At 33.8% G+C, this 23,754-nt stretch overlaps 1 protein-coding gene across 1 annotated transcript in view; it reads left to right on the top strand.

The window, feature by feature from the left end:
• LOC149776191 (ras-related protein M-Ras-like) overlaps positions 1-22,959 on the top strand; it is a 67,276-nt gene extending 44,317 nt beyond the window's left edge. The window contains exon 6 of the mRNA XM_089942511.1: positions 8,010-22,959. The gene's annotated coding sequence lies outside the window, so the exon portion shown is untranslated. The remainder of the gene's footprint in view (positions 1-8,009) is intronic.
• Positions 22,960-23,754: the final 795 nt, after the last annotated feature.

The following is a 23,754-nucleotide window of genomic DNA, read 5'->3' as shown; positions in this document are numbered from 1 at the left end:
AAATCTTTGAAACTTTGAGTTTTCACAGAAAGCATGGAAAATAACATTTTTAATGTTTGGTGTGGTAAACTTAATAGAGACAGATATGTGGGTTAAGGATAACCTGTTTGATAAGAGTGTAAGAATTACAGTACATCATTTAGACTATTACCTAATTTCGAGTGTAAGAATTACAGTACATCATTTAGACTATTACCTAATTTCGAGTGTAAGAATTACAGTACATCATTTAGACTATTACCTAATTTCGAGCAACTTTTTGCAACCCACATTTTTGTACATGTTTCATCTATATCAAAAAACTGCCTGATCCCAAAACATTATCTCTATCTTCCCCCTCCATTCACCCAGCATATTTTCTGAACTTGTGTTCTTTTTTTTCCATTTGTAGTTTTAGTATCTCATTGATGGTTTAAATAAAGTTTTTTTGCTCAGGAATAACTATTTCATAGAGAAAGCCTGGCAGGCATAGTATTCAAGGTTACAGTGTAAAGTATTCATTAATCATGACGTCATGTGATCTCTATTGTTTTTGGTAATGTGATGGTCTCTACCACATACCCTGGCATATTCCTTTTGCATTTGGTATGTCCCACACCAAAATACTTTAGTTCAGGCAAGTAGAACATTTTTTTAGGCAACAAATTTAGTTTTTAAAGTTCATATTAAAGGAATAAATAGCAATTGTACATTTTCAAGGTCTTAAATTATGATCAAATTTGGTAATTATTTGTAATTGTGGGACACTTTCAGGCAATACATGGCACATGTCTTTCTTATTATAATAGAAATAACACAGAAATAAAATCTAATATTATCTTGGTCTCCGAACACGATTGGAACATATAATTTCACGGTTCGTTTTTACAAGTACTATAAAAGTACATAAGTTAGAAAAGGTCTAGAATAAAGTTAGTGCTCTATACACCACAATGTTTGTTTCTTCCATGCAAATTGTTAAATGTGAAGAAAAAAACATTTCTGAAATATACAGGACTAAATTAATTTTGTATGTATGGCCATCAGGTAAATTTTTAATACTATAGGTATGCTATAGTTATCCTACAGTATCTCCACCATATTAGGAAAGGCTCATGAATATTTGTCCGTTGATGATAGGCCTTGCTGATGATTAGTTTGTGCAGGAAAATTCTGTGCTGATTGGGCTTGTGATTAAGTTAAAAGTCACAGTTGTGATGGATATCTCTGCATGAGAAGTACATGTAACTATGTGCAAGTACCAGCTTGGTAGTTTTCAAACGAAGGAGTTTTGCTGAGAAAAGATCCATTCGTGGTCCATTGTTATATAGATTTTATTTTACATATCTTACCTAATAAACCTTAAATGTATGTAGCATGTTTTGTTGCTTACTCTAAGCTTTTTAATCCAGCAGAAAAGTTGCTTACCAGCTTATCAGGTGGTAAGTGTCACTGGAAGGTCTTTCTTTTCAAAATTCTCTGTAGTGAGATATTTGAAAATGGCAGCTGTAAAATCTGACCATGGATATGATGAATGACAGGCCATATTTGGCAAGTGACCAATGACTGGCCAGATTAGGCAAGTGACCAATGACTGGCCAGATTAGGCAAGTGACCAATGACTGGCCAGATTAGGCAAGTGACCAGTGACTGGCCAGATTAGGCTAGTGACCAATGACAGGCCAGATTAGGCAAGTGACCAATGACTGGCCAGATTAGGCAGGTGACCAGTGATAGGCCAGATTAGGCAAGTGACCAATGACTGGCCAGATTAGGCAAGTGACCAATGATAGGCCAGATTAGGCAGTGTTTGAGATTACTCAGTTTGAATGCCCTTATATCCCTTTGCAGGAAGTACATATCAAATAGGTCAGATGCCGCATCCTTCATGTTGTTAGAGGTCACTAATGGCAGAAACATTCCAACTGAGATCTTGGTCTATTTAAGGGAGCATGGTTTGTATAGAAATGCATTGCCCTTGTATTTGGGGAATTTGTTTTAACCTGTTTTGCCTTTGTTTTTGCTATGTGTGTTGGAGGGGGGGAATTTTTGCAAAATTTTGCCATTTGTGTTTTGTCACACTGTGCTTTTTGGCTAATGGTTTGGGGGGTGTGTCTTCCTGGTGATTTTGGCACAGTTCTTGCTCTTACTGCTTGTGGTGGCTAGCCTTTGTTCAACACTGTATGTCTGGGAGTATGCTGATGTACCATTAAATGAAGTACATTACATACATACCAGAGGTCTGGAAAAATTATGAACTGCTGTTGGATATTTGTCCTGTCAGAGGCATATGTCCTCTCCAGCTTCATCTTACCTCGGTAAGTCCAAACAATATATATTTTAGTCTTTTTTTTCAAGTTTTGAAGTCATTAAATAGCTGCAAAAATGATAATTATGATTTTGTTTTCATAAAATGGATACCTCATCTTCGATCATCACTTGATGTTAATGTGTTATTTGATACTGTACTACTGTTAAGATAGCTACATTAAATCATGTGGTGTAACTAGAGATTGTCACTAACTTTGGAAAATATCCATTTATGCTGTAGGGGTGGAAGTGTTTGCATTTGCAAGCAGATATTTTACTTCCTGTTTCTGCTGTGTATAAAGTACAAAGCCCTAGCTTTGATAATGGTAGCAATCTAATTTGGGATTATTTCACCTTTTCTTTCCAGTCTTTTTTAATAGGATTATATAATTGGATGGTCTACTCCTAAACCAGGTTGGGGCATGAAACTAGATAATTCACAATTAGGACATTGGCCCTGAGGCAGTTTCACACTTGTTGAAATTGTATTATTACTGCCAAGCCAACAGTGTGAAGTCAGGATTCTGTTTAAAAAGTCATCAGCAAATTGTGATTTTGACTTAGAATTGGGAAACATTAAAGAGACTTAATGACACTTAATTTTTTAACCATATATTATGTCAAAAGTGTCAACAGTTTGATCACAGTACGTTTGTTTAATTATTAACATGTTGTCCGCAAGTAGCAAAAGCAGACATTGTTTATACAATCACTGCACTGCTTACAATATGATTACACTACTTTAAGTTTTTCCACACATGATTACATGACCAATTTATAACTTTAATCTGTCACTAAAATGTGACCAGTAAGAGATTGATAAATTGACACAACTCCAAAATTTGTGTAGGTGAATGTGAGTTATCTGAGTGACTAGATTTTCATGTACGATTCATCAAACATTTATTTTTATTTTTGGAAAGATTATTTCTAGATTATCAAAGCATGTGTTGTTTTAATTTCATACTTTAATCCCTAGATCTGGAATGCAGATTTCAGGATTAACAGAAAAAAACTGAATTCCGTTCCCATTGAAAAATATCTTGATAGTGAGGTTTCAGATAAAGTGTCAGGACTAATGAGGCTCCTCTGTATTTTACTTTTGAAATTAACCAATTAACAAAACTCAAGCAGCCATCTTTGAAATTTGTTTTGTCTGCACTTCCAGAATGAATGGTCATATTGACAATGAGTTTTACTAAGATATATTTTTATGTGTGCAGTTCGTACTGTATTAAAATGGTCATATTGACATTGAGTTTTATTAAGACATTTTTTATTGAGTTTTACTAAGACACTTTTTGATGTGTGCAGTTGGTACTGTATTACAATTGTCATATTGACACTGAGTTTTACTAAGACACTTTTTGATGTGTGCAGTTGGTACTGTATTACAATGGTCATATTGACACTGAGTTTTACTAAGACACTTTTTGATGTGTGCAGTTGGTACTGTATTACAATGGTCATATTGACACTGAGTTTTACTAAGACACTTTTTGATGTGTGCAGTTGGTACTGTATTACAATGGTCATATTGACACTGAGTTTTACTAAGACACTTTTTGATGTGTGCAGTTGGTACTGTATTACAATGGTCATATTGACACTGAGTTTTACTAAGACACTTTTTGATGTGTGCAGTTGGTACTGTATTACAATGGTCATATTGACACTGAGTTTTACTAAGACACTTTTTGATGTGTGCAGTTGGTACTGTATTACAATGGTCATATTGACACTGAGTTTTACTGAGACACTTTTTGATGTGTGCAGTTGGTACTGTATTAAAATAATGCTTATCTAACTCTCAAACTTGATGCCTTGGTGGCCATTTTGAAAATCTTCTCATGGCTTCATCTGGATTATCATGTTACTATAACAGATTGTAGCTGGTCCTGCTTGAAGTTTATGCTGATCTCCTCTTTAGTGTGGCAGTTAAGTTGTCATATAGAATCTTGTTATCACTACACATCTTGAAAGAATTGACAGTAATAGGATATTTATAAAAACACATTTTGCAGATCTTACCACCTACATGCCCTTGCTGTTTTGATTGAGTTTGAAAATTACCTTTGTGGTCAGTTTTGACTAGACTTTATTTAGTTGTTTTTCAGCCTCAGCACTCGGACATTGATATCAAGGTCAGACTTCTTGATACTGGTCTTGATCTGTAATAGCTTGTGATCATAATGACATAAACAAGAATGAATGAAATTCAATAAAAACCATTTTTGCATACAGTATGTATCTAAATTATACTGTCTTGACTCGCTTATAAGCCAAGTCAAAATGCAAACAACAAAGATCCTGATATGCCATTGCATAATGTGCCTGCAGATTATGGTCTGTATTGTTTGCTCTACAGATTACTCCTATCAAACTGCACAGACCCAGATCTGCCAGCACATTATGCACCAGCAGATCTAGATCTGTGCAATTTGCAGCTGGATTCATCTTATAAGCAAGTATATACAGTACCTTGAATGCTGCCAGTTCAATAACAGGGGCATCTTAAAGGATTTAACCTATGTTCACATGAGGGTAAATCTTGACAGTATCGTACTTAAGTTCAGGGATCATCTGTTCTATGATACCACGTGCAAGGTCAAAGATATTAACAAAGATTTTTGTATTGTATTTGTCTTGAAACATGTTAACTCAAAAGTAAAATCAAGTATGTTGGGGGGCACCGAGTGGCCGAGTGGTCTAAAGTGCTCGCTGTTCCGGATCACTGCCATCTCACCTTTGTCTGCATGGGTTTGAGTCTTAGGCTCTGCTATTGTGGGTACGTGAGAAAGTTTGTCAGTAGCTCTCATGGGTCAGTGGTTCTTCCCAGGGTTTTGCCGGGTTCTTTCTCCACCAATTATACTGGCCACCATGTATAGCCTATCTTGTGCTGAAAAATGGTGTTAAACCCTACAACTACAAAAAAATCAAGTATGTTTGGAGTTTCTGAAGGATATCACAGATTGTTTTTGTATTCAGGAAATTAAAAACAATAAAAGAGGAGGGAAGAACTTGATTTCTCATGAATTCCTAAAAATTCTGTTCAGCCAATCAAGTTTGAGTCCTTTTGAGGGAATCTTCTTAGGTCAGACTGAAATGCAGCTCTGGCATGAGGATAATTTCTGTCAGTCAATCCAATCATCAACACATAATTAGCATGTGCTGAGTGTTTCAGATACCTTTGTCCCCAGAGTCTTTTTAATTTCATAATTACATCTTTAGGTCTTTGTAAGTTTGATGTAGAATATTCAGCAAATCGTCATGACTGAATGAAGAGGTAAATTTTTGCAAGCATTACCGAGCCTTCAGAACGAGAACTGTAATGCATTTGTGAATTCATAACACCAATGTAAACAATGCACGTTAGGTGGGGGCCCCGAGTGGTCTGAAGCGCTCTCCGTTACGGATCACTGCCATCCCACCTGTCTGCGTGGGTGCCAGTCTTTGATTCAGCCAATGTGGGTATGTGAAAAAGCTTGCCAGTAGCTTCTCGTGGGTCGGTGGTTCTTTCCGGGGTTTTCCCAGGTTCTTCCTCCACCATTAATACTGGCCGCCATGTATAGCCTATCATGTGCTGAAAAATGGCGTTAAACCCAACAACAACAACAACAAAGCTACAGCAGGTCCTCAAATAATGCACATTGTTTTGTAGATTTTGTGTTAGTTTAAACCACACATTCTCTAAACCATGCAAGTCAGAGATCTTGCTGGCAGTTCTATGTAATTTGTATTATTAGTTTCCAAATATTCCATAATAATGTGTGCTTTATGCAGTGATGCATTGTCATCCTGGAAAATATAGTTTCTGTGTGGAAGATGTCTAGCAATAACTGGCCATTGATAATTTTCAAGTATATAAATATCTTTTTTTGCTTTCATGCTTTCTTTTATGCTTGCAGCCTTATTACTTACCCTGGTGAGTTCCTTTATGGTCGCACTCACTCTATGTAATGTTGTGGTGGAATTCTGACTTAGTATGATTATACTGAATATGTAAACTGGAGGCAGATGACAGTTTAAGGACACTTGACTCACTTGTGGCAGTACACATTTGCATTGATATGTTTATTTAGTAAGAGAGTTAATTCTTGGATACTCAGAGTTGTTGTTGTTGTTGTAGGGTTTAACACCATTTTTCAGCACACGATAGGCTATAAATGGCAGCCAGTATTAATGATGGAGGAAGAACCTAGGAAAACCCCAGAAAGAACCACCGACCCACGAGAAGTTGGATACTCAGAGAATAGTCACAATAAGAATGTTAATTCTTGGATACTTAGAGAGTAGTCACACTAAGAAAGTTAATTCTTGGATACTTAGAGAGTAGCCATTACCAGGAGAGTTAATTCTTGGATACTCAGAGTAGTCACACTAAGAGAGTTAATTCTTGGATACTCAGAGTAGTCACACTAAGAGAGTTAATTCTTGGATACTCAGAGTAGTCACACTAAGAGAGTTAATTTTTGGATACTAAGACTCAGAATAGTCACACTAAAAGTCACTCTTGGATACTCAGTAGTCACACTAAGAGAGTTAATTCTTGGATACTAAGAGAATAGTCACACTAAGAGAGTCAATTTTTGGATACTCAAAATTAGTCACATCAAAATAGTCAATTCTTGGATACTCAAGAGTAGTCAAAATAAGAGTTAATTGGATACTCAGAGTTGTCATACTTAGAGTCAATTATTGGATACTTGAGTAGTCACACTAAGAGAGTCAGTTCTAGTATATTCAGAGTAGTCACACTAAGAGTCAGTTCTTGATACTCAGAGTAGTCACATTAAGAGAGTCATTTTTGGATACTCGGAGTAGTCACACTAAGAGTCAAATCTTGGACACTCAAGGTAGTCACACTAAGAGCCAGTTCTTTGATGTTCAGGGTAGTCACTCTAAGAGTCAGTTCTTGATACTCAGAGTGGTCACACTAAGAGTCAATTCTTGAATATTCCTGGTAGTAACACTAAGAGTCATTCTTGGATACTCAGTAGTCACACTAAGAGTCAATTCTTGGATACTCAGGGTAGTCACACTAAGAATCAATTCTTGCATACTCATGGTTTATAACACTAAGAGAGTCAGTTCTTTGATACTCAGAGTAGTCACACTAAGAAGAATGCATTTAGCATAGCACAACTTCATGATAAAGTATTTATTGTCAATAATTTTTAATTTAGTCCATAAGTGCCTCATTAAGAGTACCCCATAGCTGAAATAAAATAAGGTCACTGTAGAATATATTTTGAATTGGAAATACAGGAAATTGGTTTCTTAGGCACAATACAGTATATTCCCTGTGAAATCATTTAAGTTCTGTATGAGGTGGACAATATTAGGTCATTGTGACATATATTTCAAACTGTAGTGATTACCATTAAGTTCTGTATTTAACTTAATTTTTCAGACCATGCTGCCTTAGGTAGTTTTCTTGTCATGACACTGGACAGGGTCACAAAATGTGCAGGGTCCAGTCAGATAAGTTCTGGATGCAATGGTGCAAAAATATTCCTCAGCTTTAAATACCTAATAATAAATAAGAATATCACGTTCAATTTAGAACCTCAGTGTCACTGACTGACTTGATAAAATTAACTCTGAGGAACAAACATATTTAATTTAGTCTATATAAGAGAGCTATGTATCATCAAATATTCCATTACAGTCCAATAGTATTTTCCATGTCTAATTTTGATATTTATTTCAATCTTCAGGTATGTTTACAGTCTGAGAAAGGTGAATTAAATGTATTTGAGACCATGTTGCTTTGGTTTGGCTTGAAGTCATTGTGATAGAGACTGAATAGTGTTGCAGGAAAGCAGTCAAGAAGAGCAGCCTCCAAATCTTCAGACTTTATAGGAATAAACATAGTGGAGAACCAGTCTGTGTTGTGGAAATATAAAGGTACATGCAGTCTTCATGGATAGTTCTTTTTTTTTTTGAAGAAAATAATTTTGTCAAGAAGACCAGCATTGTCCCAAGGCGAATCTACAAGTGCTTATTAGTGTTATTTGATGGTTGTATTCATAGTGCTGTGTTCATGATATATTTCAGTAGTCATTGATCACATCATGTGAATGTGTAAGCTTTTTAGTTAATTAGTACTGTACAGTATAAATGTGGCATTCCGTTTTGTTTATAACATAAGTGCTTAACTGCCTGATTTCAGAAAGTAATTACATTCCGCAGTATAAAATGTCTTCAAGAAAGGTCTCATTTTTTATTTATAACTTTTCTGTCTCTTTTATAGTTAATACTGCTTTGAATAAGGCATTTACAATAAGTAACAAATTCATGTTGTTAAGATAAGTTTTCTCATTTATAAGTTCTTAAATTTATTTCTATGTTTTCATAAGAAGGATCTTGCAGCTTTTATATGCCAATGACTGTGGTGTAAGTTCTGCTTTCAGATAGGCAGATAAAACAAAGCATTTTTATAAGCATCTCCACATTCTGATTTAGTAAATTTAATTAATTTTATTCATTAGATGTCATTTCTCTTTTGAAAAATTTGGCAATTTCTGATTTCAGAAACAAGCCATTATTGTAAATATAAATATTATAGATTTTATATTTTTAAAGTTGAAATGTCAGAGTCATTCTTGGAATAATATAGTCATTATCACCTCCATACATAATTACAATTTCTGCCCTGTACAGTGTGATTATGGGGTTTAATAATTAAAAGACAAGATGATAAGAAATAAACATGACCAACCTTTGAGGAATCATTAGCCCTTTATGTTGGCTGGGTATTTAATTAATGATCTTTCAGTTTTTCCTGCTAATGAACTGAAATTTTTCAGCATAACTTTAAGTGTTGAATCAGCATTTCAATAGCAGTAATATAGACTGATTTACAGATATTTCCAAATTTTAAGCCAGCTTGTGAAATGATTCTTTGAAACTAGTCTTCATGAAGGGCAAAAGAGACTTATACAGTTTCCCAAATTTGAGTGCTGGTTAGGACCAGTAATAAAGTTTCATTTTTATCTTACCAAGTTTTGTCATCGCTATGGTGCAAAAATACACTCCATATCTATAAGGGCAGGTGCTTTATAAACACTGATTAGAGTATGTAAAGTATGGATATAGTTGCTGAATTGGAGGCAGAGAGTGTGAGAGGGGACAGTGTGTGTATGGTGAGGGATCATTCCAGTTTTTAGTCCAGATATGGATTGAAAAAGATAATATGTAATAATTTGGAAATAAAGTAAGATGTGCATTTCCATGGCAATTGTTAAGCTTTTGAGAGTTAAGGGTTGTCAAAGGACAGTTTTTAGTCCTGCATCATATTTGGATGAGTGCAAATATGCATTTATCTGTGCATTTTAAACAGTGTACCTTCTAACATTCCATTTTTTTGTGATAACATGTGCTTATTGTCTAAAAGCATGCCAGTTGTTAATGACTTAGTTCACTCATTCAGGCTGCTTGACCAGATGTTTTTTTAAACTCTACTTACCTCCCCTTCGTTTGACATGATATTTCTTTTTAAACATTTTTAATGAACTTCAAACTTACTGATATAAGAACTTAATTGGGCAGGCTGAATTTGTATGTAATTATCATTTTACTTAGATTGCCATGTTATAATGTAAATTACATGTAATATTTTAATTTGGGGGTGGGGGATACCTTGGCTGATTTTAGTATACTGATTATGGTGTTATATAAATGTTATCCAGTATCAGCCAGGATTTTTTATTTAGAAATCCATATCTTTTTACCTCAGAGTTGATAACAATCCCATGTCTGGCAGCACAGAGTAAGTTAGAAATTTTGTTACTGTGCCCAGGTTTTTGAAGGAAACATAGTGTATTTTTGGTAACAACTAGAACAGTAAGGACATTTGGGGTATTTCCAATCCTGAAATGTTCATTATTTTCTTCAGTATGTGCTAAGACAGATGGTCACTCATTTATTTTGTATGTAGAGAATGTTGAAAAGTTGCACACTTTTTTAAAATCTTATTTTGAAGTTTAGATAAATTTATATACTTATGTACTTAGTTGATAAATTGCAGAGTTCACTTTGTTAATGAATTGCTGTGGTGCAAACTTTATCATTTGTGCCTTGTTCACTTTTATATTTTTGGAAGCAAATATATATCATGTATTAGCTGTGAGTCATTGTAAATGTGTTTTATTGATGTTTATTTCTACATAATTAAAAGATTATTATTTCTTGATAAGACTGTAAATGTAGAGATTTGTAATATGTAACACACACATCAAGGCAATTGTGTTTGTGGTAATTCCTGTTAGTTAAGGTACTGTTGGCATATCCCATAATACTCTGCATACATAATGTCAGTTCTACAGACCTGTTAGCTAATTTGTATTGGTTTGGAAAGATTTTAGTCACTTTTTGTTTGTGGCATTGTATCCATTCTCATTTACTTAATATAGTTTGTATTGCTAATCATTATAACAAACTGTATGGTCTTATTACAATTAGTAACCAAATGAAGAGTCATCAGCCAATCAGGACAGATGTGCATATCAAGGGAGGCAACTCAGATTTATGTAAATGATTAGAACTTGAAGCTATCTCCCTTGGATAGTATTAGACTGATTGTAATACTTGTAACCTTCATAGAAAATGCTCTTTTCAGAGTGACTTACAACAGTAACCTCCTCAAATAATGTTTGAAATTTTTTTATAAAGTATTTAGTGAAATAAAGAATAGAAATTTTCAGAAATTATAAACATTATTTAGAGCAGTCTGTTAACAGACCTAAAAATAACAGCAATATCTCATAAGTTTTTTTTTCAACTTCATTTTATGTAAACTGGTACAAATTCAGCTTTTCAAGCCATGATTGTTTTCATTACCTTGATATGAACATTTTATGTGGTCATCACAGTTAATTTCTTTCTTAGCTCTAGTTCTTTCCATTACTTGAACATAAATAAAATTGATCTGCTTGTGAAAATTAACCATAATATGAACTGCGTCTTATAACATTGAATGTCAAATAAGAAAGTTATGTTCTTCTGAAAATCAAATCATTTTATCTACGTGGAAGTGTCAGTAATATTTGAAACTAAAATTATAAACATGTCTTTGCATATTGGGATTTGGGGTGGCAATGCAGTATGGTTATACCAATATTAATATTCCTGGTACATATGACAGTATTGCTGCAGCTTAAATGTATATGGTTAGCTATTCCAACAGAGTGCATCACATAACAATTTTAATATTCACAATATACATCACTGCATTGCTATGACACACCTGTATGTCTTTAATTATTGCAATTTACTGTATCACCATAACAATTTTAATATTCACAATACCCATCTCTGCATTGCTATGACACACCTGTATGTCTTTAATTATTGCAATATACTGTATCACCATAACAATTTTAATATTCACAATACACATCTCTGCATTGCTATGACACACCTGTATGTCTTTAATTATTGCAATATACTGTATCACCATAACAATTTTAATATTCAAAATACACATCTCTGTATTGCTATGGCACACCTGTATGTCTTTAATTATTGCTATACATTTTACCACCATAACAATGTTTATATTCACAATACATGAAACTGTATTTCAGGAGTTCCACTGTATAGGTTGATTCTACATTTCTGCCTAGATGATGCAGTAAAGTAGTTCAAAGCAGTTACTGTAGCCATTATTTGAATTAAAATTAGAATTCTTCATTTTTTTATTATCTTTATGTTCCATCAAATATGCCTCATGCAACAAAAAATTGTATACCAGTTGAGCATTATCAGGTGAGTTGCCGGGTGAACGTAGAACTCTTACATGTATGCTTTTTGCCAGATTTATTTTGAACAAGTTAGAATTTTCCATATGGTTTTGTCTTCAAAATAAATATTTTCTTACATCATTCTTGTATAAGAAGTATGATCAACAAGTATGGTTGTAGCTAACTACTACAGTTCAGTTAAGTTCCTAACAAATATCTGATTTTGGTACAAATAAATAGTTAATTATGACTACTGTAGTATCTAAATTTTCATTCAGTACCAATTTGCATGAATTTCATTGTTGCCTTGAGTCACAGATTTAAAGACCCAACAAAAACTTTGCCACATGTGATACAAAAGCCACCCCCACCCCCATCTTTTTTTTTACTTTCATTCCCAGCGGTCAACAGTGCTGTTTGATAAATCATTGTTCTTTCAGTCAACTGGTTAAAAATATTAGCATGTTCATTTTATTTTCAACCTTTTAAGAAAATATTTAAATTTTATATTGTTTCAGTGCACATGTATCTATACAGTATCTGGTAGCCAGTTTCCACTCAGTGCCTTAAATTGATATGTTGTGAGATAAGAAAAAATAGAGAGAAATGAAAAAAGATCACAAGGCATTCAAACACTCGTATTACTGAAAATGAAAAAAATAATAAAATTTATGTTATAAATGAAAATTAGATTTAATATTTATTCAGATAATTCTTCATTCCAGTGCAAATATTGTCAAAAAATTTGAATCCTCATGAAAACATGTCTTGTATTATCTCTGCATGCTTAATCCCATAAAACAACATTACTGTGAAATACTAAAAGTATTTCTTATGGCACAATTACTAAAGAAGCACTTTGCATGTACACCAATTATGGCAGAGTTTTGAAGTTCACATTCAGCTCCCTTTCAGACGAAACCCAGTGAACCATTATCACTTGAACCAAGTAGACTGGTATACACCAATGTTTGGCAGGCAAAACAATCATGAAATTGTTGAATCAAACAAGTCCAGTCCAATATTCTCAAAAGTCATGGATAATTAGGTACTTTCTTTCACACACATTATTTGTGCATGCTGAAAATGTGTGAGCCACAATTATCCATTCATCATCTGTCAGCTTATTTGATGATATTTTAAGTAAAGTCTAGTGGTTGAAGTTGGTTCATACATGAGGCTGGCTCAAACAGAGGTGTGATTCCATTGTTTTTCAATTTAGTTAGCATCTTCACACTTTGATGGGATCTGAACACATTAAATGTTGACTACAAGCTTGCACTGTGCAAGGGACAGATGACATCCAAGTCAACGTTGGTCCAAGTTGATTTTTACCACTGTGTTAAAACCATCGTTGATCAGAAAGTTAATGATGGTGCAAAGTTTATGGACAGTGTTTATAAGGAAGAGATCATATGTATGTATCTTACTGACTGATTACTAGACTAATGTTGTTGGTTGTGTCAGCTTCCTTTGATGTCGAATGTAAGTGATTTATCTTGACAGGTGTTTGATTTGTTCTCATACACATGTTAGTACAGTTGTAACCATTAAAGCAACTTGGGGCCCCGAGTGGTCTAAAGCGCTCTTCGTTACGGATCACTGCCATCTGCGGCGGTTCAAGTCTAAGATTCAGCCAATGTGGGTATGTGAGAAAGCTTGCCAGTAGCTTCTCGTGGGTCAGTGGTTCTTTCTGGGGTTTTCCCGGGTTCTTCCTCCACCATTAATACTGGCCGCCATATATAGCCTATCGTGTGCTGAAAAATGGCGTTAAACCCCACAACAACAACAACAACATTAAAGCAACTTTGTTTTTGTTGTCCTGACATTTATTTTTTGTTGTATTTTTATTTGGGTACGTTATTGAGGCTAATACACAAAATTAAATACCAAAAACTAAACATACTTTCATAGGCAAAACTAAGAATTTCAGTACCCATGAATTTTTTTCCCTTCAAAACCACCAAAATAAATGATAATACGGTATTTATAAGTAAGCCTAGCTTATAATGCACACACTTTTGTAACTTCTGTGAATGATGTTGTTATGAGAAAGCACTTGTTTTGCATAGAATCTTCTTATTTCTGTGGATGTAATAGATGTCACACATGTGATCAGACTGTAGTATATATTAATCAGTTTTCTTATCTTCCCATTTTCTCTCAGTTGGTCTTTTGAATTGAGGTATTTGTCTTTTATATATGAAAATTGTCTTGTGCTAATTTTTGGTATTAAGCAATTTATTCATGGGTGGGGGGGAGGTATACTCTTTTCCTCCCATAGCTTTTGATTTAAAATCAATATTGGAAATAAACACATAATATTTGGATGTTGTTCACTGTAATCCGTAATGTATCGATATTGTCTAAAAAAAAAATTTTTAAATATATTTTTTAAGTTGTATGTTATGAAATTGTGTATATTTTGGATTCCTGAAATGAAAATGATCATTTTTTTATTTCAAAATACATTTGGTGTTGAATAAAATATTTTATGCATTAATTTATATTGAATTTGATATCCTATTTGATAATTTTTTAATGGGAAGATAAGAAACAAATGTACATTATATATAGTACTAAAATTTGGAGGTAATTTTAGTGAAGTATATTTGTATAAATTTGTTTCTTGATATTTTGTTACCTTATGCTGTATATGTTCATTTCCAAGTTGAGTTCAACTGCAAACTGCACAGACCAAGATTTCTCATCACACAGTGCGCCAGGTGATTTGGGTCTGTGCAGTCTCCTAGGAGTAATCAGTACCACAAACAGAACTGACCATGATTTGCTTGCTCATTATGCAATGGCAGATCAGGGTCTTTGTTGTCTGCAGTTGGGTTTTACTTATAAGTGAGTATATATGGTAGGCATTATTCCATAGATTTTGTATAGGTGTAGTAAGTATTGGGAGCAATTGACATCTTGTATTGCAGATAGTACACTGAACTCTTGCCAAACAACTTTTTGCACATGCTTTTCAGTAATAACTTTTTTTATTTGTAATCTGTTAGAAAATTACCCATGACAAAGTTTCTTCAGGATGATTACTGTAGAGTTATTAAAATGTTCCCATGTTGATAAAACATGTAGCTGATCAAAACGAAGTTGTGCTTAGTTTGACATTTTTTGCAGAAAACAAAAGTTGATAAACTGTACCCAACTTGTTCCTCATACAGAACATAACAATTCCAAGTGTTCATTTCGATTCTATTACATGATAAGATTGCACATGAAAACGTTGCCATAGCAATGAAAGAACAAGGCAAGGCATTACCTACTTAAATATCATCTGCTGTTGTTTTGTTCATACACAGTTTCAAATAAATGGAGTTCTGTTCCAAGAATAAGGATTTATTCAGAAATATCACAAAGAATAGATGACTTTTCTCTTTATCACATTTTTTTAATACAAAATTTGAACTGGGAATATAATTACTGTTATGAGAAAGGATTCTTTCTTGTGTAGCAGACAAAAGCAAACTACTGTGCTACAAGCAAAGAGATTTAAAAATTAGGAAGCTTTCTTGTTAAGTTTTTGAGATAGTTTTCAGATGTTGTGTTCTTGCATTTCTACATTAGTTGGCTTAGTGAAATGATCAGCTGTCAAGTTATGTAAGCCAGGTTAATGCAGGACCACTTGGGTCTCTTGTTAGAGCATAGACCGTGATCTGCCAGTGGATGAATCTATGCTGTTCACAGTTGGCTACATGTCATACATTGATAAAATTATAGTGCATTTTATTTTTATGGTCCTTCATTAGGCCACTGAATTTTGGATGATCAAAAAGATATTTTTCATTGTTACTCTGTAGACTTATCAGATTTCAAAATTTTTAGACCCTGAAAAGTGTGTATGTTGATTTTGTATGTTTTATTTATATTGATCATTCTTAAGATTGTATGTTCAAAAATAATGAAGCTGTTGTTAAGATACGAAAAAGAACAAAATCAGTAGTTTGTTAAATTGTTTTTGATATTACGATAAGCAGTCATTGGAACTAGGTATGTCTCCATTTAAATCTTTGCATGCTTTTACAAGTTTAACCATTTTTATAGCAGGTTAAAAGTACCAGATACAAAAATTACTTGTGTCTATAGATTTTTAAAGTATTTCAGCCTTTATTATAATCAAAATTTCATAAATACAAGGATAGCTTAGGTATTCCTCCCCCCTTCAAATGCAGATCTGCCCCTTAGGAAAAGATATATGTATATGTATATATCAAATATTACAGTTTCTGAGATGAAAATTTGTTGATTTGTAAATACTTTATTTTGTATGATGATTGCAGCACATATTTTAAAACAGTCAGATTTTGTTTGAGTTCTCATTATATTTAAGATAGTTTAATATGGAGAGTAGTTTATTTTTAGAAATATATAGAGACTGTACACCTACTTTAATTCCCATACCATTCATTGTTTGTGAAATTTACATGGGAAATTAATCCACAATGTACTGCATCCACTTGCTAATAAGATCAACTGCAAATTGAATAGATCCAATTCGTCTGTTGCATCATGTGCTGACAGATCTAGATCTATGTAGTTTGTAAGGAGTAATCAAAGGAACAAACAACATAGACAATGGCAGGTCAGGGTATATTTTGTTTGCATTTGGACTAGACTCATAAGCAAGTACATATGGTAGCTGTATACTACAAATTAGAGCGTTTTTGTGGATGAAAAATTTCCATGGTTTTTTGAAAAATTACATTTTCATTAGCATGTTAATCTGTGGTTTTGATATTGAATTCTACACTTTCTGCAGAATAATCATTATTCTTTGATAATTAAAATAGTGGTTTTTAGCAACCACAAAATCGTCAAAAATTGGTACCTTTGACAATAGTGAATACACGACATTTCTTTTCTCTTTAAAGCACAAGCCATACCTAATCGATGAGATTCAGTAGATTTGAATTATTTTCATTGGTCTCAGTTTTCATGGTTTTATGAAAAAAGACATTTTTTTGGTTGGGACTTTAATTCATGGATTGGAGATCATACTCTTTCCACAGAATAATCATTCTCTGTTGGGAGTTGAAATTAGAAAGAATTGAATAGATACATACTTACTTAACATCAGGATACTGCGAAGTTATATTGTTTCATTAGGGTAGGTTTACAGTCGATTAAATAGCTTTTGTTTGTGCTAGATGAGAGCTCTTCTGTTATTTTTTTTTTACATGAATTTTATATTTTCATTTTCAAGTGCCATAAAACCCTATTTTATTGTTACAGTAGAATTATCAATGTGCTGAATTTTTTTAATTGTTTTATTGTGACCAAAGAAAAGGAACAAATGATAGATGTATCAAGCAAGCTTTTCTAATCTTACTGTATTGCAGAGTTGCTATTAACTGACTGTATCTACTTTTAGGCAATCATTTTTACAACAAAATAGGCCATTTACTGTCGCCAAATACTGAAGTACAAGTAATAGGCTAATAGGTAGTATTTTGTCTCCCGTACTGTGAGTATTTTAAATGGTTGACATTGGCACTATGTTAGACAAACAGTTGGAGGGAGGGAGTCAGTCAAAGTAATTATGATAGGTTGATTAGTTGACAGTAAACAAAGATATTCGATAAATTGCATTATTTAAAATATACTGCTAACCTATTGGTAAAAAATTACGGTGGAATCTGTACACTCTGGTAATCATGGAAATCACACACCTAGGCTGAATGAGACATTATGATGGGATACTACTCAGACTCCATCCAGTTTTAACAAGGCTGGTAAACACTTAATTCTTTGACCACAAAGTTCACAAATTCTGTATGCTGAAGGGCTGGATTAGATGGGTGTAATTACTGTATGTTCATATCATATTAGATTGTGTACAATATATGCCCGATTGCAAACAACCTCAACACAGATATTATGACAGCAGATCTGACCCAGAAATCATAACAGTCTTGAGATGCAGATTGTATTTCAGTTAATCACAAAATGATGTTACATTCAAAGGGTCATTCCATGTCTGGCTGATGGTGGAAATTCAATCCAATACTTGGGGTTTTATGATTTCTAGGCCACAAATGTGCAATTCACTCAGCTTGAGATTTCAGTCCAACAACATAGACAATTCTGCCAGCGTGTTAACACTTTTTTAAATTTTTGTTTCTTTTCTCTCTCCTCCCCCCCCCCAAGAATTGCACAAAGTAATGCAGACACATTGGTTTTGTTTTATATGTCTTTCCATCGATCCATCCATCACACATATATTGTTAGCAACCTTAGTACATCACAAGACTGAACTAGGTTCTGAAGGCTGTGGCCTTATTTTCGAGGTTACAGGGGAGAAAATATGTTAAGTGAAGGACATCAGTGCATAAGGAAGATTTCTCCAATATGGTTTGACATTGATATGATGATGCTGTGGTGGGGATCCCTTGATTTTTGTTTTAGCTTCTGATAACCATGACATATCTGTTAAGGTGACAGATTTACATTAAGTTTGCTGAGGTGACCTTAAATGCCATTCGTTTCAGGGGAGGTGTATTTTTACTTTCAAAAACAAATTCCTTTCAGTTATGTGTAGTTTATACATCAGTAAACAAAGTACACAATGCAGGATATTGTGAAACATTTAAATGTCATAGCAGAATACCCGTGCTTTTTATTTTTACAGTTGCTTTACTTTCTGTTTGTGCTTTTGTTTTTACTTACTTAGGTATGCAAAATTTAAGTTTGTGGATCTCTATCTTTCAAAGTAAACTCATAGCAGTAAATTTTGTCCAAGAAGTTATTCTGCATATGTTAACCTTGAACAGATTCATGATTTTTTTTATTTTAGTCTAGTCAGTGACATGTACTGATCTCTTTAAAATTTTCTTGACCTATTTTGATAGTGTTCAAACAGATGCTATCTTTATACTCGTTTACACGTGAAGTGCAGCTGCAGACTTTGTAGATCCAGATCTACCATCTTATTATGCACTGGCAGATCTGGGTCTATGCAGTTAGGAGTAATCAGTAGAACAAGCAACATGTTGTTTGCAGTTGGACACAGCTTGTAAGGGAGATAAATTCAGTTGAAGTGCAGAAACAAGGGAGCTAACTCCTATCATTACAAATTCAGGTGCATATAACATCAGTATTTCCTACTATTTGTCATGAAGTACTGTTTTATACTTCATTATAAAGCAATGTGGTTAGTATTGAAAGTTGCAAATGTTGGTGCTACTTATGTTATTATTTGTTAGTGTATAGGTGTGGGATTGTTGTCTCAGGTAATAGGTCAGTTACTCAATGTTCTCTTTAATATATTCATTCGTTAAATGAACATGTATACAAGCCTCTATAAAAACAAAATATAACTGAGGCAAAAGGAGAAAAAAATGAACTTTGCATCTCTTTGTATTACCTCAAAGTCATTTCTTTGCTCATTGAACCTGTTTTGTATGACTATTTGGTCTCTGGTGCTTTTGATAAAAAAAGGCAATCTTGTGCTGTTATTTCTAATCTTTAACGAAGTTCATTTAAAGTTTGTTCAAACAAACTTAGAATTTAATCAGTTACCTATTATGTGTAGAAATTAGCTTGTCTTGAACTCTTATGTGTTCATTTTCCACAAGATTTATTTTTGCAAGATCTAAAATCATCTAATGGTCAAAAGCTTGCCAATTTTTTAAATATTTTATAAAGTTTCTATTTAAATTTTTTTTCTTGTTTCAGTAAATTTTCTCCTATTCTTTGGTAGCTCTTGACTCACTGCTCAGTTAATGACATGAAAGCAAAGTTACTACACTTCTATTTTTAATACAGTTTTGCTAATTGCTCACTGGTAATAAAACAGTGGCATTTGTTTACTTAAACTGTTTTTGTAAGGTATTGCTAAATCAAAATTTTGTTTTCATAATCACCAGTAAATTGATCCTGATGATTTTTTAAAACGATTTAACTCAGCCCTTGAAGTACAGATAATTTTTTGCCATTATAATTGGGCATATAAATAAATTGTATCTTTAGTCAGAAATGTCATTAAGTTGAATGTACTGTAGTTTTAGTCCACTTCCTATTTTAAGAAGTTTATAACTGTAAAGTAAGTCTGATATTGGTTGAGTGTATGAAAGCAAATTGTATTGTTCCATATTGTATAGTCCTCTGCTCCATTTGACTCCATCAATGTCTTTGTTTTTCAAAAGATTCTTGCAATGTGCAAACTACAAACTTTAATTTACACTTACTACTATTTCTGATTTATTTTATCATTCCAAAAACTCAAGCTTGTAGTACCATTTTAAAAGGTTCAGATATATTTGAACTCTTTTTCAGAGTTGTGAAAAGAACTTTTTGTTCGTAATCAGACCTGGTTATCTCACCTGGCCATAAAGTCGAGTGAGCTTATGTGATGGCCATGCATCCATCATGCATCTTGCATCCATCCACCAACAATTGTGTGCTACCACAATGGACTATATTTCTGGTCCATTTTCAATAAATCGAGGACGTTTTACTTATATGATTAAAGCCTCGAATGCATTCGATAATGAGCAGAACCATGCATATGATAATGAGCAGAACCATGCATATGATAATGAGCAGAACCATGCATATGATAATGAGCAGAGCCATGCATATGATAATGAGCAGAGCCATGCATTCGATAATGAGCAGAGCCATGCATATGATAATGAGCAGAGCCATGCATATGATAATGAGCAGAGCTATGCATTCGATAATGAGCAGAACCATGCATACAGTAATGAGCAGAACCATGCATTCAGTAATGAGGAGATGCATTTTTGAGAAGTGCTGCACAATTATTGCAAATAGAAATGACTGATCAATATTTCATGCTTCAATGACTTTGTTCAGAATTTATTTAAAATTCATTTCTTGTGTGCTGTAAATGTTAGAATTATGAAATTTTGATTATTGGACACAGGTCTATTCATTCTACTCTCCTGCAACCAAAGAAGGTTACTGTGACCTACATTTAATGATTTGCTAACAGAAGTATTTGTGTTTAACTCACGATCACATTGATTTTTCCATGCTATGTTGCTATTGTTGTTATTGGGTCTAACACCATTTTTCAGCACAAGATAGGCTATACATTGTGGCCAGGATAAATGGTAGAGAAAGAACCTGGGAAAACCCTGGAAAGAACCACTGTCTCATGAGAAGCTACCATCAAGCTTTCTCACATACCCACATTGGCCAAACCCAAGACTCAAACCCATGCACAGAGGTGAGATGGCAGTGATCCGTAATGGTGAGCACTTTAGACCACTTGGCCACTTGGGGCCCCTCCATGCTATGTAGATCTTTGAGTTTACAGAAGGCCTTTAATGGTAGATGTCCACATACATGACAGTACATTGTATATTATTATAGGGTACCATCAGCGGGTTGACTGTTTATTATACTGTGAAGGTATTAGAAGAATGGACTATGTGTATTTCATGTGAGACCATGATGGAGTGGCTAATCTTGATGCATGAAAACTGTTGTGGTTGTACTGGATGTTATTCCATGGTTACTGTGATTTCCATGTAGAATCTGGCTTCTACGGGTATACAGCAATATGAAAAAGATTTTATGAACATTGGTCTTGAAGAAATAAAAGACTGTGAATTACCTTTTTCCATGGGGTACTAATTTTCATGGAGTTTGTGGTTGCTACAAACAGACATTAAGGATCCAACAGTGATCCTTGTGTGGAAATATTAGAACCCATTCCCCAACATCATGAATTTTAAGTACCTATTGAAAATGTCAATTTTTTGCAAAACTGCACAAAGATGTACCCTCAAAATTTAATGAGTTCACGGTTATTTCTGTTTTTATCAACTCAGTATAGAAGGTTGTGTACCAGTTTGCACTGGTACCATAGAAAAGAATGTACTTTTATTGTAGAAGGTTGTGTACCAGTTTGCACTGGTACCATAGAAAAGAATGTACTTCTTTTATTGTAGAAGGTTGTGTACCAGTTTGCACAGATACCATAGAAAAGAATGTACTTCTTTTATTGTTCTTGGTATTTATGACCCGTCTCATTACCCAATATTTGATTGGTCAAGATCATTTTAATTGAATTTATTTCCAGCATGATAATTCATGTTTGGCCGCTGAAGACTATTTGATCTTTGATTAGCATTTATACACGCTTCTAAATACATTTCAGCTGCAAACTTCACAGACCCAGATCAGCTGCATAATGCACTGGCAGATCTGGGTCTATACAGATTGTTAGGAGTAATTAGTAGAACATACATTATAGACCCTGATCTGCTGATGCATTGTACGATGCTAGAACAGGGCCTTTGTTGTTTGGAATTGGACTCTACATGTACATGAGTATATACGGTATATTCTGATTAGGCATCTGGTATACAAATTTACTTATCAAGTAATTGATCATTTAAGACTAATCCTGGAGTTCAAACTCCTCCCACATGATATGACAAACATTTGCAATGCACAACCTGTTTATGATCTATGTTCTTGGGTGTTTGTAAAGTGATGACTCTCAGTCAAGGGTTAGACGCTGCACAGTCCGTATGATAATGACAGATAAATGGAGCAGAGAGCACAGGACACTGGAAGTGGCTGGAGGCATAAGCCAACATTTTCACTTTTCTCATTTATGAATGTTTACCAGGATAAGTTGCTCTACAGGAGTCATGCCTAGAAAAGGTGGTTTCTGGAATAGTCTTTTGTTTCAGGGGGAGGGGAGGTGTGCCTTGCCATTGAATAAAGGCTAAAGCACAACACTATATCCAAGGCCACTGGAGCTGAAAATGTTCTTTTTCTTTAGTATTCATCATAATTAATATGTCCATGACCTAATTTTTCATGACACTTCATAAGCAGATTTGGGCAGAAGTTCCTTTTATATATATCAGAGTTTGGTGCACTTGTATCACTCTTGTTTTCTATTTGTATTTAATAAAGATTATATTCAGTTCTGTCTTATAGTCTTATATTGTTATTCTGCTTCTAAAATCATTTAGCCCTCATCTCTAGAAGCTGTTAAATAAATCAAGCACCTCAAACCAAACAATTAAGTTTATAGAACATCAGGTGTTCAAGGCCAGTGTTCTTGAGACTTTTGAGCAAGAAGTTCTAATTTAGTGTACCAGCAATTTGATAGTATTAATCATTTGATGACAGAAACAAGTTGGAACGAAAAGAATTATCAGGATTTTCTTAAACTGCTAAAGACTGACAAATTTGCTCCAATTAAAAAGTTTTGTGTTCAAAATGTCTAGAGAAGATATTGTATAAGCGGTATAAATGTACAAATCCCCAAATTAATACTGTATGTCGGCAATTTCGTATTGAATAGTCTTATTCAAATTATGGTTGTTGACAAGTGTCGTACTTGAATCACTACATAATTTAACTTCTAAGAAAAATGGAGAATGTGCCGCCTACTCATTAACATGCACCGTATAAAGTGTAGCAAGCGTTTTAAACATTGGTGAAATGCTTGCAATCTCTTGGTTCATGGCTCGAGAAAATAAATCCAGTCAAAATTTACCACTTAAATGTTGCAACCTCTTGCTAGATACGCAATTGCTAAAATATAACTTGCCAAAATTATAACCCTCTGTTTTAGAACAAAATCGCCACAAAAAGTGTCTCACAATCCTATGGTCTTAAACGAAGTAACAGAAAGTAGCCACACCAACAAGCTTAGTGAAATCAATAAATACATTTATTTCTCTATGTTACAAAGTAAAATATGATCTCTCAT

Source organism: Sinohyriopsis cumingii, chromosome 18 (assembly GCF_028554795.1).
Source record: "Sinohyriopsis cumingii isolate HCF-2022 chromosome 18, ASM2855479v2, whole genome shotgun sequence".
NCBI lineage: Eukaryota > Metazoa > Mollusca > Bivalvia > Unionida > Unionidae > Sinohyriopsis > Sinohyriopsis cumingii.
Note: the sequence above shows the minus strand (reverse complement) of the source record. Positions and strands in the feature narration are given on the sequence as shown.